Source organism: Aethalodelphis obliquidens, unplaced genomic scaffold, assembly GCF_003676395.1.
Source record: "Aethalodelphis obliquidens isolate GAN/ISIS:26980383/991018 unplaced genomic scaffold, ASM367639v1 scaffold82, whole genome shotgun sequence".
Taxonomy (NCBI): Eukaryota; Metazoa; Chordata; class Mammalia; order Artiodactyla; family Delphinidae; genus Aethalodelphis; species Aethalodelphis obliquidens.
In genome coordinates, this window is record NW_020838026.1 from 3,571,027 (window position 1) to 3,587,221 (window position 16,195).

The following is a 16,195-nucleotide window of genomic DNA, read 5'->3' on the forward strand; positions in this document are numbered from 1 at the left end:
AAAGAACCTGAAAAAGAATATATATATATATATATATATATATATATATATATATATATATAACTGAATCACTTTGTTTTATACCTGAAACTAAACACAATATTGTAAATCAACTATACTTCAATAAAATTTTAAAAAAAAGAGAGAGAGAAGGATGAATTGGAACCAAAAATATAAAAATAAAAAATAAAAAAGATTTAGGCGTGAAAAAAAAAAAAGGTGTGTTAGTAGTGTGGAAGTAAATCCCATCTGACATTTTGTTAGCCTACCTTGTACCCCAAACACATGTAGACATGGGTTCCACATTTCCCCACTGCTTCTGAACTACACGAATCCCTAAATTCAAGGTCCTCCCCAATATGATTCGACCTCATTTTTATAATCCTGTCCCCAGTTCTTCCTGATACATACTCTATATTCCAAACAAACAGGAGGATTCATCTCCAATCCCTGGAAACCCCCGTCCATGCCTTTGCTTTTCATAGCTCTTCCTTCTGGGATACCTTCCACCCCAGGCCTTGTCTCCTAAAATCTTGTTCATTTAAAGAGGCCTTGCTCAGATGCCATGTCTATGACTATTTCCCCCACCATTAAACTTCTGCCAACATTTGTTAAGAACATAATACGTACAGGGACTTCCCTGGTGGTGAAGTGGTTAAAAATCCGCCTGCCAATGCAGGGGACATGGGTTCGAGCCCTGGTCTGGGAAGATCCCACATCCCACATGCCACAGAGCAACTAAGCCTGTGTGCCACAACTACTGAGCCCGCGTGCCACAACTACTGAAGCCCACGCACCTAGAGCCCATGCTCCGCAACAAGAGAAGCCACCACAATGAGAAGCCCAAGCACCGCGACAGAGTAGCCCCCGCTCGCCACAACTAGAGGAAGTCCAAGCACAGCAACGAAGACCCAATGCAGCCAAAGATAAATAAATAAAATAAATAAATTTTTTTTTTTAAAAAAGAACATAATAGGTGCAAAGCACTGCGATGGGCACCGAGAGGGATGCTCACATGAGCGGGAAGCAGCTCCCACCCTCTTAAAGATCAAATTCAGCCATCTATGTAACCCACCAACTCTACTATGAAGTCCTCCGAATTTCTCAAAGGCAAGCCCACGCACCCCTACAGACAGTTAAAATTCGGCTTCTAAAGCCACTTCAGCGTGGCGCTCAGAAACATGAATTCAGGGGGTCACACATCCCTCGGTGGCCTTTATGCCATGGTAGAATATTTGCCTTCTTTTCTGACAGCATAACTGTTGACATAAAGATAAGACACATGGGACTTCCCTGGCGGTCCAGTGGTTAAGACTTCACCTTCCAATGCAGGGGGTGCAGGTTCGATCCCTGGTCGGGGAGCTAAGATCGCACATGCCTCGTGGCCGAAAATACAAAACATAAAACAGAAGCAATATTGTAACAAATTCAATAAAGACTTTAAAAATGGTCCACATCAAAAAAATCTTAAAGAAAAAAAAGAAAAGACACATGTGTGGTGATGCTCTGAAGGTGACACAGCATCATTTCAAGGGACTATGGGCAGTATTATGCAACCAAAGTGCATTTTCATTTCTGTTCAGAAATCCTGTACCTTCTGTCCTTGACCTTGGGCTCACCTCTGCCCCACCCTGAAGGTAGCACACATGGTTTTCCAGGGATTCATACTGTCTGTGGGACAGAGAGGCACGTGCAAGTGTCAGGTATTACTCATATCTTTACTGTAAACTCCACCTGGAACCTGAAAGCCTGGTTTCACTCCAGTTCCTTACATCACCACCAGCTTCGATTAGGAGCCATCAAAAATAGGAAGCTTCTGGGGGCTTCCCTGGTGGCGCAGTGGTTGAGAGTCCACCTGCTGATCCAGGGGACACGGGTTCGTGCCCCGTTCCGGGAGGATCCCACATGCCGCGGAGCGGCTGGGCCCGTGAGCCATGGCCGCTGAGCCTGCGTGTCCGGAGCCTATGCTCCGCAACGGGAGAGGCCACAGCGGTGAGAGGCCTGAGTACCGCAAAACAAAAAAAACAAAAAAACCACGAATGGTCAGTGAGGCAGTGCTTAAACCGAAGAATGAATAACTGGTGGTGGAAATGGACCGAACAAGGACAAGCAAGTGAGGAATATTTTCAGCTGGAGGAATATTCTATACCTGCCCCCCACTATAGCACCACAGGTTACCTCCCACCACTGTAGGTCTTCCCAGAACCCACCCTGGTGGCTGGAGCATTGGTCATTCACTCTGGGCACCAGGGCATCACCTGATGGGCGGGCTCCTGAACTCATTAAAATCCAGAAAGGAGAAGGACCATGAGAGTGTTACTGCGAGCACATCTCAGGCTGTGGCTAATCTGGGCTTGGGAAATTTTCTGGGCTGGCCTGGCTCCAAGGCCACAGAGCACTGCAGTTAATCCTCCAGGACTCGGGCGGTGGCCAGAATCCTCTCCGGTATGAGCTGACGGCCTGTTCTAGGCGCAGCCGGCCTCCACCCATATCCTGGTGGGACACAGTAGGCCAAAGGCCATGTGAAAATGGAGCTAGTTTAGTAAAGGAGAAAGGATTTTTAGCTGATACTCAGGGAAACCTGGGGTCCAGACCCACTGCTGCTGCTATTAAACTTGGTCACCAGCGGCAGACGATGTCCCGAGTGACGGGCTCCCCTTCCTCCTGGAAACAGGAGTTATTAAGGTTAGGTGCGTCAGGATGAAGACCCATGCCATTTCTGAGATGCGATTATCCTTTGTACCAAAATGAACCACAGAACTTCACACATCCTCCATCATGAAGGGATATCGGTCATTACGTGGTCAGGAAGCCAACATTTCCACAGCATCTTGTACCTCTGCTTCTCAAAGTGCAATGCCTAGAACCAGCAGCATACGCCCTCAGAGCTGGCGCAGAACCCCAGGCTCCAGCTACTGAATAATCTGCGTTTTAACAAGATGCCCATGTGGTTCCACGGCCCATTAGAGTTTCAGAAGGACCACTTCAACATGGGCAGTACCTGTCTGAGCGTCGTGGCACCTTAAAGCGTGTATTGGCTCCCTGTGACCCCCGAATAAGCCCAAACTCCTCAACAAGGTTGGAGACGGCCAGCTGGTCTCTGCCTCCTGGTGGAGCTTTGGCTCCTAGGCTCCCCCCAGCTCCCTGTGCTGCTCTCTCCAGCGCGGCCACGAGGACCTCTTTTGCTGGGCTGAGCACATGGCCGTCAGATGCAAAGTTCTCTCGGCCTGGCATCTCCTCCATAGAGCCATCCCCTTTTGTTAACTCCTCTGTTATCCCTTCAACAAATATTTAGGGGGCATTTGCTACGTAAGGCACCCTCTGGGGACAGTCCTTACATTGCAGGCCCCCCAAATTTCACCTGAAGTCATCTTGCCAAGGATGGCGACCCCGACGCCTAGAGAAGGTGAAATCCCTGAGTGCTGTACTCACAGCCACATGCACACCCCGTTCGTAACACGTGATACTTCACCCTACTTCGTGGCTCGTGTCTTCCTTTCCTGTTTGTCTGCAGCCCCATGAGGGCACGGCCTGTGTGTCTTGTTTGCAGCCTCACACAGAGAGGGGCCCCGTGAACATTCACTCAATACAGGGAAGGTTTCTAAAGTCGGGGAGGGACGTGGCTAAGAGGTGAAGAAAACGTCAGGGCAGTGACAATGGGATTCTGCCGGCTCTCATCACAGGCACGAGAGAACGGCTTTTATCTTTGACTCTTATTTCTTTGATCTAAACTTCCAAAGAGATGATCTGTGCCCGCAGTGTGTACCCTTTGAAGAGAGGAAATCTAAGCTGGCATCCACGGTGGAATTCCTGTCTGCCTAGATCTGCCTGAACCCAGGCCTCACTCTCCCTTCCAAGGAGAGAACTGCAAAGGCTGCGGGGGTGGAGTCGGGGTGTGTGTCCAGCCGGGGATCTGGACCGTGTGATGTTGTGTTCCCACCCCAGTGGGATGCACTGTGGCTTCCCCAGGCAAAGGAGGGGGAGGTGGCTCTAATGTGTGGGGGACAGGCCATCCCCTGCAGGAAGGACAGAGGCCAAGACAGGAGCACAAAGAGAGAGGTTCAGGCATTTTTCAAATCAAACTTTATTCAGAGATAGTGGAACATAAAGGCTTATTCTAAATCAGTGGATTGGGACAGTCAGTACAGGAGAGAATATTCCTTTTCTCTCTCCTTTCGTAGGTGGCTACAGTGCAAGGAGCCGTAGAAACCTAAGGAAATTCAGACTGGTCATCAGAGACCACAGGGGCCGACTTTCCGAGTCACTTGACTTTACTGCTCAGTATCAAAAGATGATCACCAAGTAACAAGGTTGGCGCCTTTTTCAATGTGCTTCTCATCTTTCTTCATGCGTTTCCGAGGCAGGAAAGGCAGATGGTGTGGATCCCAGGTTGGTCAGGGACCGGGCTGGGCTCCAAGAGCTTCGCTGACCTTCCCCAGGTCACTCGGACTCCTGATTCCAGCTTGCTGTGATTCCCATTATATGCTCATGCCATGGCATGAAAACGGCGATGAGGTCAGGCAGATGCTCTGTAACCTTGAGCTCTGAGCAAAATTGGTTACGACTGCAGCTGTCACATACAGCCTGATGCAGGCCAGCAGCCCAGGCAAGCAAAAGCCACCCTGAGTCAGGACAGGGCTGCACTCAGGAAACCTTCGGATAAATTCCCTTTTCAATAACAACTTCCCTTATGTAAACTAACCAAAAGAAAGCAAACCCAAGTCTCTGCATATTTGAATTGTTTTGTATTATTTTAGCTGGTCTTAGAGGGCTTATGAGTCAGAAGCAATTTCAGGAAATACTGCCCATATCACCAGCTGGAATCCAGGGTCTTGTTTTCCAAGAGCCCTCAGACACATGGACATGTGTTTCTGAGTGTGCACGCACACACACATACACACACTCACTAAGCTCACACACACCTACACTCACTTTCACTAACTGACAAACTGGCATATTCACATACACTCATATACACTCACACATAAAACTCATATACATGCACACCTTCCCACATGCTCTCTCACATACTCATATTACACACAGACTCACACCCAGACAGCCGCATATATACACATGCATGCTTACACACACAGACATGCACACGCACGCACACACACTTGTTTCTGGCCAAGTCTCCCTGATGCTAAATATATGCACGGTGGACCCCTCACAAAAAGCACTTGTTGCATGAGAATTAAAACTGAAGAATGCCCACCGATCATTTAGATATTTCCAAATGTCCGCGTGTTTTGCTTGGTGGACAGCAGGCTGTTTGTCCAAGGCAAGTTCTTCTCTGCAGCTCCTTCTCTCTGGGGATGTGTGAATCAGTTATTCCTGGTTATCCCTCCCCACCGAGGCAGAGCAGTGGGAAAAGTGAGGGCAATTAACTAACTCTGTCTCCACTGCAAAAGACAGATGGTAGAAAGCCAATGCAGAGGACCCGAGGATGGAAGGGACTTTGCAGGTGACAACTCCAGCCCCTCGTGACTTCTCCACAAAAGGTCCAGGAGCCCCTCACACCTTCTACCCTTTCCAAAATGGTACATTGCAGGTCGTACCCAGCTTCCTCGGGGACTTTCAATCCCTGCCAAGTCCAGGGAGTCTGGGACAAGGAGGTGGCCCCTGTCTGTGGGAACAAGGCTCCCTTCTGTAAATGTGACAGGGCCCCTACGCTCTCGGCTTTCGTACAAAGCCAACATTTGTTCCTAACTATTTGTGTTTGTTCACTGTTTGTTATTTAGTTGTGCCTGTTTCCTCTTGGCGTCCAGCAGCCTCAGTTTCTCTCCCTCTCATTGTAAACACACAGAAGAGGGAGACTTTCTCTGAGCAATGGTGAGTATAACATTCCCGGAACCAGAGCCCTCAGTCAGTGCCTTTTGAGGGTGGTGGGAACGGTGGAAGGTTGTGACAATGAGCTCTTACGGTTTCTATACACGTCCAGGGGATCTTGTTTCAGGTGAGGGGGGTCACTGATGGGCTGCATGCACTTTGTCTCGAGATGCTCATTCAGACCCGAGTACCAAGGTGATGTGTCAGTGTGGACAGCAGGAGAGCTTCTCCCTATGATATTTTATGCCGAATGTAACGTGAAGAAGGCTCACTGGCTGAGTGGGGAGGACACGGAGACCCAATCCTGTTAAAAGGCCTCCATCTTCCAAGTGGGTTCTGAGGACTGGAAACAGAGGAAGGGTTTTCTGATGCTTAATGACAGGACGTATCCCCACCGCAGGGTGAGACCATGGCAGTGAATTCCTGAAAGATGGTTTAATCTTATACTCACTCACCACTTAGTAGACCACCTAGCACATAGTGGGCCATCAATATATGCGTGGAATGAATGAATGAATCCATCTTGCTTCCTTGGCACTTGTAGGCCTATTGCTTAGACGTGTCCAGATGTCTCATCCGTACACGCAGCCATGACCCCCCAGTGATAAGTTCCATAAATAAGTGTGTCCCTCCCTCTGCCACCATCTCCCTGTAATGCCGTCTTGGAGCACGTGATGTGAGCCCCTCCTGAAAGGAAAGGATGTTCCCTTTCTCACCTGTAATAGCATCCCTCTGAGTGCAGCTTTCTCTGATGGAGAGTTCCAGAGTTGTCTCTCCACTGTAGTCACTGGACCCTTCACATGCACTCTGGAGTCTAGACTGTGAGCTCCTTAGGACAGAGCCAGACTCTTATTTATCCCACCTCCAGCTTCAGCCCACTGAGCACATTCAACCAGCAACAATTAATTATGAACGTGTCATAGAGCAAATCTAGTAGCCTGGGAAAGGATTTACCTATGTTCAGTCAACCTAATGGCGTTTATTACAAAACCTCGGGAGTTCTGAGGAACAGGCTCCATGTCCTGGAAGCTGGCAGGACAGAAAGCCCACCACCAGCCTGCAGGGATTCAGCAGGTAGCTGGCTGCCCAGCAGAGACAAGGCGGGGCAGGAGTTAAGAGCAAGGGCTCCTGAGCCAACCCGCCTGAGCTTGCAGCCTGGCTCTGCCCCAGGAGTCCTCTGGCCTTAGGGAGGCCGTATGATCTCAGTGGGCCTCGATTTTCTCTTCTGTAAAGTGGGGGAATTATCATTGAGGAGGCTAAATAAGCTCATTTTGGTAAAGGGCTCAAACCATTGCCTGACACACACTTACTCTGCAAGATATTAGCTACGGTAATTTTCTCATCGTGAATGAGGGACGTGGTCTTCAATGCCACGGAAGGGAACTGTTAGGTCTGAAAAAGAGACTTTGGGTTCAACCTGCTGAACCCAGTCCCATGTGGGGCTCTGATCAACCCTCTAACCGCCCCCACTCTCCACATCACATGCTCCGGCATGTCTAGGACCAGCTTTCTCAGTGCACATCTGGCCCCATCACCGGCCCCCTCAAGGCTGCTGGCTCGGCACCCTGCCTGGGGTGGTCTCCGTCACGGCTCCCCATCCACCCCTTCCCTCATCCCAGGCTCCAGAACACGTGGCCTCCTGAGCTTGCACACACACAGGGCACTGTCTGGACTGGCTCCTTCCCCACCCAGCCTCACCCGCATCTGCTTGCATGGCCAGCGAGCCCCTGTTATTCCTTCAGAGCCCACTTAAGGTGTCGCCTTGTTTGTGACACTGCCTTAAATGCTGTCATGGGCTGAACTGTGTCCCGCCACATTCATATGTTGAAGTCCTAACCCCCAGCACCTCAGAATGTGACTGTATTTTGTACTAGGGCCTTTAAAAAAGGTGACTAAGTTAAAATGAGGCCGTTAAGGTGGGTCCTGATCCACTCGGACTGGTGTCCTTACAAGAAGAGGAAATTTGCACACACAGAGGGACGACCATGAGAGGACACACTGAGAAGGCGGCCCTCTGCACGCCACGGAAGGAGATCTCATGAGAAAGCAAACCTGCCAACATCTGGACCTTAGACTTCCAGCTTCCAGTACTGCAAGAATAAATTCCTGTTGCTTAAGCCACCTGGCCTGTGGCATTTGGGTATGGCCGCCCCAGGGAAACGAATTCAGATGCCCGAAGAACAGCCTTGGTTTGGGTTTTCAACATACACATACCATCTGTCACACTGGCAGCTCCCATCAGGCCGGGCTCAGAGACTCTCCTGGCTGTTTACCCTGCACCCATGCAGCTATTGTAAACGTGTCCATAAATATCATGGTCAGGAACTTCTCAGCCTTTTCCACCAAAGGACCTGCTGGAGGCACACGAGCACGTTGGCTGTCGGTGTCTAGGGGCGTATTCTCCTCCAGACTGCATTATTTTTAAATGTGTGTAAATGCTGCATTCTACTCTACAGAAGGTTTTGCTAGAAACACGCTTTAAGTGGTATGTGACTGGTTAAAATTACTTAACTGGTTGGAGTCCGCACACTTGGAGTACAACTGGCCTCTGAGGACCTGTGCCAAGGTGTCCTGTGACTTTTAATGCCTCCTGATAGAGGACATGCTTATGAGTATGAGTTCGTGGGCAAGCAGTCCCAGTGGACGGAAGGTGGAGGGAAGGACGTGCCAGTAACTGTTTACGGAGAACATGGATGGGGGGTCTGAGGACACCCGGATACAAGGCTATACCACATACGCTGCGGAGAAGGTGGGAAGACCCCTGAGTTGGCAGACACTGCGCCTGGGAATGGTTGCCAGCAAATGGACCGTGCTTTACAGAAGAGATGGGGAAGGTGCCAGGACGCCCACAGTTTTGGGTGCCTACCAGCAACCCGTGACCAGGCAAAACCAGACGCTGAGTGCCTGGAGAAAGTGGGTGACATTGCTAATCTGTAAAATGTGTAGAATAACACTTATCTCATAGGATTATTTTAGAGTTAATTGAAAATGCATGCAAAAGGGCTTAGCACATTAGCACTAAATAGTAAGTGGGAATCGTTATTATAATCATTATTACCCTATGAATATTCATCATTTTTACTGCCACAAATACTCAGAAGGGAATTGCCCTTGTAGAAGTTGCTGTGTTCGGTGTAAAGAACGTGACTGTCCCGGGTAAAAAGAACTCAGGAAACCGAGCCCTAAATAACGTGAAAGACAAATTTCCATCTTGACCAGAAATGATCTGGGGAAGAATGAAAGGGAACAAAAATGGTTGAAATTATCATTGTGAAATGGCTTGAAATTTCCAACACCTACTTTCATAAGTGGAAAAAAATCCGCGTACTAACCACTATTTTTATTTAGTATTTGTCAGGCACTTTGTAAACACTCTGTTGTTCAACCACAAGACCCTACAAGATAGGCATTGCTCTCAGAGAACTGTGTAGACCCTGTCAGAATCACTGCCCTTATCAACCATGGTCATTCACTCAGGCTTCCCCTTAGCGCCTGGAGCTGGGGCCCGAACCCAATAACGGGGTGCCTGACGCCGTGGTTTTTTCCACCCCAATTCAGAGCAAGGAAGCTTGTATGACCCCCTCCCCATCTTGCCCTCTGTTACCATCCAGGAGGCAGTGGAGCAGAGAGCAGAAGTGACTGGGCTTTGGGTCAGACTTGGCCAGGGGTCAAGTGGCAGCACGACCTTGGACAGGCTGGCCCCACTCCCCAAGCCTCAGTCTCCTCACAGCTAAATGAGGACAGTGGGATTACCTTCCACGTGAGCTGCATTTTTTATAGCATGACATCCAACTCTACGGCTGGCACATAATAAGCATTAAAAAATTTAAAGGGTCGTTGTTATTCAAATACTGTAGAATAACCAGATATTTATGTAACCAGAACCTCTTCCTTAGCACCAGGTCCCGCAATGAGCTCTCAGATCTGATGAAGCTACATTGCAAAATATCTTCTTGACTGCCACCCATAAGTGAGTCAGAACTCATTTCCAGGTGGCTCTGGCTAACACCTATTTTAATTGCCTTCAGACTATATACCTCCCAGGTTTAAAAAGTTGCCTAAGGTCTTATACAAGGTCCAGGGCCAGGTACTGTTATGAAGGCCAGGTGGTCAATTACACAATTATTTTAAAATCTGGCTCACACCCTCCTTGCCCACGGCAATGTCGAAGCTGGGGATAACAGGCAGGAGAACAGAAGATTTTAATGACAAGGCAGGAGAACCTCATGGTGACATTTCCTGTTTGTTTCTTATTTAGGAATTTTTCTAGCCATGCATCCATCCTGGACTTTCAGAAATTGAGAAATCCCCCTGGACGTCCCTGGCACTGTGATACAGCTCAATCCCCCTTGCACCAGAATTTACCAAGTTATTTCTGGGAGGGTTTCTGTGTGTATTTCCCTGGGTACCATCGAGATAGTCAGCATACATGGGTGGCCTTCAGAGGAAAGGAGGGCAAAGAAAGGAAGAGAGGCTGGGTCCAGGGAAGAGAAGTGGCCCATGCAAAAAGAAAGCCAGGGAGAGACACATAGAGTTCATTGTGAAAGAAGCAAAACTCTTCTTCCACGATGTAAATACGGGTGAGTGCTGAGGGCACATCTGAGGCAACCGTTTTTCTATGCACCTTGCAAATTATTCTGTGGTTTCTGCAGTTATCCTGTTGGGTGAGAGTTTTAAGGACCACCTAAGCCCATCCCAGCTCAGCTCCTGGGAATTGATGAGCACACTGGATGAGCACCACTTTGTACAAGTTCCATCCATCCAAAGAATGAAGGCTGGGACGCTTCTCACGCCCAGACACATCCCTGCACATTGGCTCTGCTGCCGCGTGCATCAGCTGGCGATGACTGGGGAAATAATCCGTAAAATAAGTGATATTATGTAGACAAAAGAGCGGAGTTAATGTTTCTCTTTTAAACATCATGTAGACCCAGATTTAGTCAAAAGGCTTTTGTTGAGTCCCTTCAATGCACATAACATGGTGCCCTTCTGCAGGACCTGCCCTCAAGGAAGGGGCTGGAAGGAAGGAGCCTCAAGTCGGGTCCAGCACGCATGCGCCACACAGACAGCAAGCGATCACGTTGTAATTACAAGCGTGTGTTGGGGGTGACCTGTGGGACGACTGGTGGGCACTTTCTGTCTCCTTCGGTGTGTAAGAATCAATCAAAAGTAAGGAGAGAGGGGACACCGGCCAGCAAAGGCACCCATGTCCGGCATCTTTCCTTTGAAGCCAGAACTCCTTTGACCTCGGGAGTCATTGATTTGCTGTCAAGCCCCAAAGGTGTCACAGAGGGGTCATCAGAGATGGCTATAAGGGGAATGTTTTCTTAGCCGGTAAAGTTATCAAGACTGGGAAACCGAAGCAGCCCCAGAACTCAACGTGGTCTTCTGCGTCCCCCTTTCACCTGGTTCCCCTTTGAAGGTAAATCTAGAGCAGACATGAAATCGGTTAGTGGGCTGGGAGAGGAAGAACATAGGTAAGCCTGTGTTTCACCCCTTGGAACAGGTTTTCAAGACTTCTTAGCTGAGATGAAGGGTAACTATAAGGGAACAGAATGTTCCACCAGGGCTTTGAAGCTGGGTTAGAGGTCCAGGTCGGGCAATGTGTGAATATCACACAGCAAAATGCAGCCAGGAGAGAAACCACAGTGCTCACGTGATGAATTATCAGAAGAGTAGCAGGTGAGGCAAGAATATGGAGCTGTGTGCCTGCAGAAACAAGGCTCCCAAGAAAATGTGTGAAGTGCTGAATAGGAAACCTTTGTAAGTGAGGCCAGAACTGAAGTGCCTAGAGGAACTCTGTAGAAGGTTTGGGGCTCTGACTAAGCATTTCCAAACCTCAAGTCATAAATTCTTGTCCATCAAAAACCCAAGACGCGAAAGTAAGTCAGGAATGACCCACACAAAGGACTACACACTCGCTTGGTTCCCAGACGCTACATAAAGCTAAGCTCTATGGATTCCATTCAGGCAGTCTAGAATGGAGGGCCTGGTACAGGCACGAGCCTGAGTTACAAGGGAAACCATGGAAGAAAAGGTCTCTGACTCTCAGACGTTTAAAACAATATCTCCATCCAGACTTCCTAAGTGGCCATTCCAGAGCAACAGATCCTGATGGAAAACTGTTGAACACGATTAACCTTTTAGTCCCAGAGCACAACTGCATTATTTTTGTAACCCTAAAGTTTTTATCATCAATGTGAGAAAGTTAATTTTTAAAGGCTATAGATCCCCCATTCCCTATGCTTCTGAAGGATGTCACGTCAAATTTCCAGTCTGCAGGAGAGGGTCGCAAACCCAGCCCTGAGCCAGCACGGACCACTCATCCATTCAAATGAACCGAGGCCGCGATCCCTGAGGAATATTAACTTCCTGGCTTGAAAAGGAGATACTGCCAGTTGCAGGCATCATGTAACATCTTCCAGTAAAGCAGCTTTCCCCAAAATGTGTTCCACGGTATTTTGCAATATTAGCATTCTACCATCAGACAAATTTGGGAAGCATGGGGTTAAACTGAGTTCAAAGTTGTCTTAGGTGTCATTAATGTATACTGTGAATCTCCAAGCAGAGCAGGCAGCATCTTTCAATCTTACGTGACCAGGGAACCCTTTCCTAATAAAAATGACTCGCAAGGACAAGGGCTCCATGGAGCGCTCCTGCAGACCCCATGCCTCTGACAGGAGAGGGGGCTTCACAGGGACCCCCGATGAGCCAGCCCCTGGCAGCCCTGAGTGACTCTGAGAAGCTTTCCTTGTTACAAGCATGTCCATGGCGAATGTTCAGAATGTTTTCTCTAAATACGTTTTCTCGTGTTCTCGAGACTTCTTTTCTACTCAGGTCCCTCGTGAGGGAGCAGAGCTTGGTCTCTGGGGTCCGTCTGCAGTCCCGTGTCGCTTGTTACTTTATGTCACACGTAGCTGAGCAGCCAGCTGGGAACAATTCATTCTTCGCCTCTGAGGGGACGATGTGATGTGGGATGCAGACTGGATCCTTCAAAGGGCCACTCTGTACAGAGAAAAACACGGTCCTAAGTCCCACACTGCTGAACCCACAATTCTAAAGAAGAGCCTGGCCTCCAGGGGTGACGGGGGCAGAGACCACTGGTGACTGAGCACCTCCTGTAACCAACCACCCCTGGAAAAACAGCTCCAGGCGCCTGCTCCAGATGGTGGGTCAGCACGTGACGCTTAGTCAGCCCCTGTCCCGAGCTCTCTGGCTGAAGGGACAGTGGCGCTGGGAGGGGACGGGGAGCCGCGGCCTGCTCCCCAGCTGGCAGCTCCGGCACTGCTTCTTCTGTGAGGACTTTGCCAATGTCAGAAATGCAGAACAGGTCCCAGAGCGTCAGATGGGTTGACTCCTGGTTTCTATCATGATGTTGGAGATGTGAAGTCTGGAAACCACAGCCCATCTGTTTCTCAGTTTTCTTGTTTAAAACAATACCTTGTCCAAACATGAAATGAGAAGAGAGCAGCCTGAGTATTCTGTAAGTCAGAGACCTGAGAGGGGCCTGCACTTGAGCACAGACTCCACGTGGAGGCCAGAAAGGGTGACCCCAGGTGAGACGGAGCATTGCCCCAGGGGCCGGGGCAGCTGCACAAACACCCCAGCTCCTCCGCAGAGCCTGGAGAGCCTGCCTGGGGAGATGAAGAGGTGAGGTCGTGCTGGCAAGCCTGTGTCACCTCGAGTCATTAGGACCCCCGTCCGGCCACCTCCCAGACCCCGCCTCGCACCCCACAGGTGTGTCGTCCTTCTCCAGCTGGCATAACAAGGCCGTGCCAGCTCTGAGGCCGAGGCAGCCCAGGGCCATCCAAGACCAACATGGCCAGGCCGCAGATGCCAGCCGGGAAGAGGAGGGAAGGCTCTTCTCTACAAAATGAAGATAAATTGCAAAATGGCATCGTGCGTGTGGTTGCCCCGGACAAGGAGCATCCGGAGAGGAACAAACATAGAGCGCCGTGAGAGTTCCTCAGAGAGGCCCGCTTCCTCAGAGCCAGGTGGTCCCAGGGCAGGGGCGAGTGTCAGTGGCTGCGGCGCCGGGATAAATGGGGCAAAGAACCAGCCGCACAGCTTGCCGGGGACCCAGCCTCTCCCGGGGACCTCCGGGTGCTGGGGACACACACTGCAGCACTTTGTACGCAGATTTCCCACTCACACCACCTCGTGTGTCGCACAGGTGGGATGCACTAAGCCCATTTACGGACGAGGAGACTCAGGACTCGGAACAGGGGGGCTTCACGTGCGCTCCATCCCTGCCTCGCCACCACATCACGGCTGCTTTGTTGGCCCCTCAGTGGTTCAGGCCACAGAAGCCTTCGGTGGAACAAGCTGCCTTCTCCTGTCTGTGCGGGCAGTGAGGGACGGGGGGAGATCTGTCTCCTAACACCTGTTAAAAGGAGCGTCTCCACACTCACTCTGTTCTTAGCCCAGTTCTCCACCAGCTTGGGCCAAGAGGGACAGGCAATGTTCGAGGATGCAATGCGATGGGTGAGGGCAGATGGGGTTCCTTCTTCCCCACTTGCTTCTGCCCGACCCTCCCCTTCACGCCCTGCCTCAGTGACTCTACAAGTCACATCGCCCCCAAATCCCAAGAAATGGCTTGGGGGTGCACCCCGATGAGGCCAACCAGAACCCAAGTACCTGCACTGCTACGATACGCACGGTCCAACCCCATACTCAGGTCACTCCGGGTGGCCAGATGGCTTGGTGCGAAGCATTTCAGGCTTGGAATATTTTTGGTGACCGTTTTTGCAAGGAAAAAACCATACTTGTCTTTGTGTCCCCTCTGAAGCCCTCGGTGGCTCTTCCTGAGCTACTGCAGAGCCCACCGACACCGCAAACGTGCACACAGAGTTGGCGTCCGGTGGGTGTTTTCTGTACATTTAGGCTGTGAGTGCACAGCACAGCGATGACCATCTATCCCCTGGGAACACAGCTCCCCTTCACGCCCCTTCACGCTCGTGAATTAACGTCGGCTGGCTGCTGGCTACTCTCATTGTCCCTTTAACCAGCTCTACCTTTTATCTCCATTACCCCTGTTCTTTGGAAAACATTTCTTCTTCTATATCGCCCTTTCCACTCCTCTCCACTCTGTCACCTACTTTCACTTAGATACAAGTGCTGTTACATCATTACCATTGACAACTAATCACAATTACATTCAGGCTCCTCAGAAAACGCACCAATCCTGCTGCACTAGCAGAAAGCGTCAGGGTCCTCAGGTGACAACCCAGCTCAGCAAAGGTGTGCTGAGCACACACTGGTCACCGAGGGCCTGTGAGGGAAACAAGATCAAGACCGGATCCCATCTAATGGCAGAGAGCAACCCCAAGTCTCCCACTGTCACTTCCTCATCCCAAGAAGGCTTACTCTTTGCATGGCATATACACAGTGGGCGCTCAGTACATGCTTGAAGGAAATAAATGTGCTGCTCCAATGATTCTGATGAGAGAGCTGTTCTAAAGCCTGAAAGCTTCCTAAAAGATGGGATTATAAAAAGACATGCTTGACTGGACACAGAGAACGAGACAAAGGCCTTTACAGGATGAAGTAGTTATAAACTGTGGACAGTAATAGTGACCACTCACCTGCAGTCTTCAGACTTCCTGCAGTGTCTCAGGCTCAGTCTGTCTGCAGCCAAACAGGGGGAGAGCTGGCCAACTAAGGGCAAGGTCATGCTCTAACCCCCAGCCCAGTCCCTTGAACCACAGGTATCTGCCTTTCTCTCAACACCTGAACAGGATGGACTCAGGTGGGGGATGAAGGAGAGGAACGCCCACTCCGTACCTTCAGCCACATGATCTGTCCCTGTTGCACACACCAGGCGCCATGTGACGGAGGCACTCTTGCCCACGATTGCGACTCACGGACCTGGTTCTGAGCCCAGGACTCAAGTTCTCACTGGCCCCGCCTCTGATGCCCATCGGTCATGCTTATCCCTCACCTGTGCTGTCCCTGACACTGGCGCCCATCCCTCCACACCCCCCCATGATGACCTGGCCTCATTCACATCAGCAACTCTGGTTTTTCACACCCTCTTTGATTAATATTCTTCACAATTCAATTGTGTTTCCTAAAGCCCACCTCCTTGGTGCTCTCTCTACAAGTAATAACCTTTCTTCTCCCCTGGTGACCTGGACAGACCAATGAGGACATTTAAGTGGCGACGGGCAGGGCCTTAGGTTTGCAGCCGGCCCCCTGCACTTAGGCAGAGGGAGCTGGTCCACTGCCCGGGCCTGTAAACTGGGCTTGATAAGTGAACATCTGAGAAGACAGCTTCCTCTCCTCTCCTCCCCCCACAGTCTGGGACCTCTGATAACCACACGTCTCCCCTTGTATTCTGGCTCAGCCCTAGAATCCCCTGAGA

The 16,195-nt window shown here is 50.2% G+C and overlaps 1 long non-coding RNA gene across 1 annotated transcript in view; it reads left to right on the forward strand.

Moving 5' to 3' along the window:
* LOC113612767 (uncharacterized) overlaps nucleotides 1–12,983 on the forward strand; it is a 50,109-nt gene extending 37,126 nt beyond the window's left edge. The window contains exons 8-9 of the long non-coding RNA XR_003429956.1: nucleotides 4,182–4,310; nucleotides 5,745–12,983. This is a non-coding gene — a long non-coding RNA (uncharacterized LOC113612767). The remainder of the gene's footprint in view (nucleotides 1–4,181; nucleotides 4,311–5,744) is intronic.
* The last annotated feature ends 3,212 nt before the right edge of the window (nucleotides 12,984–16,195 follow it).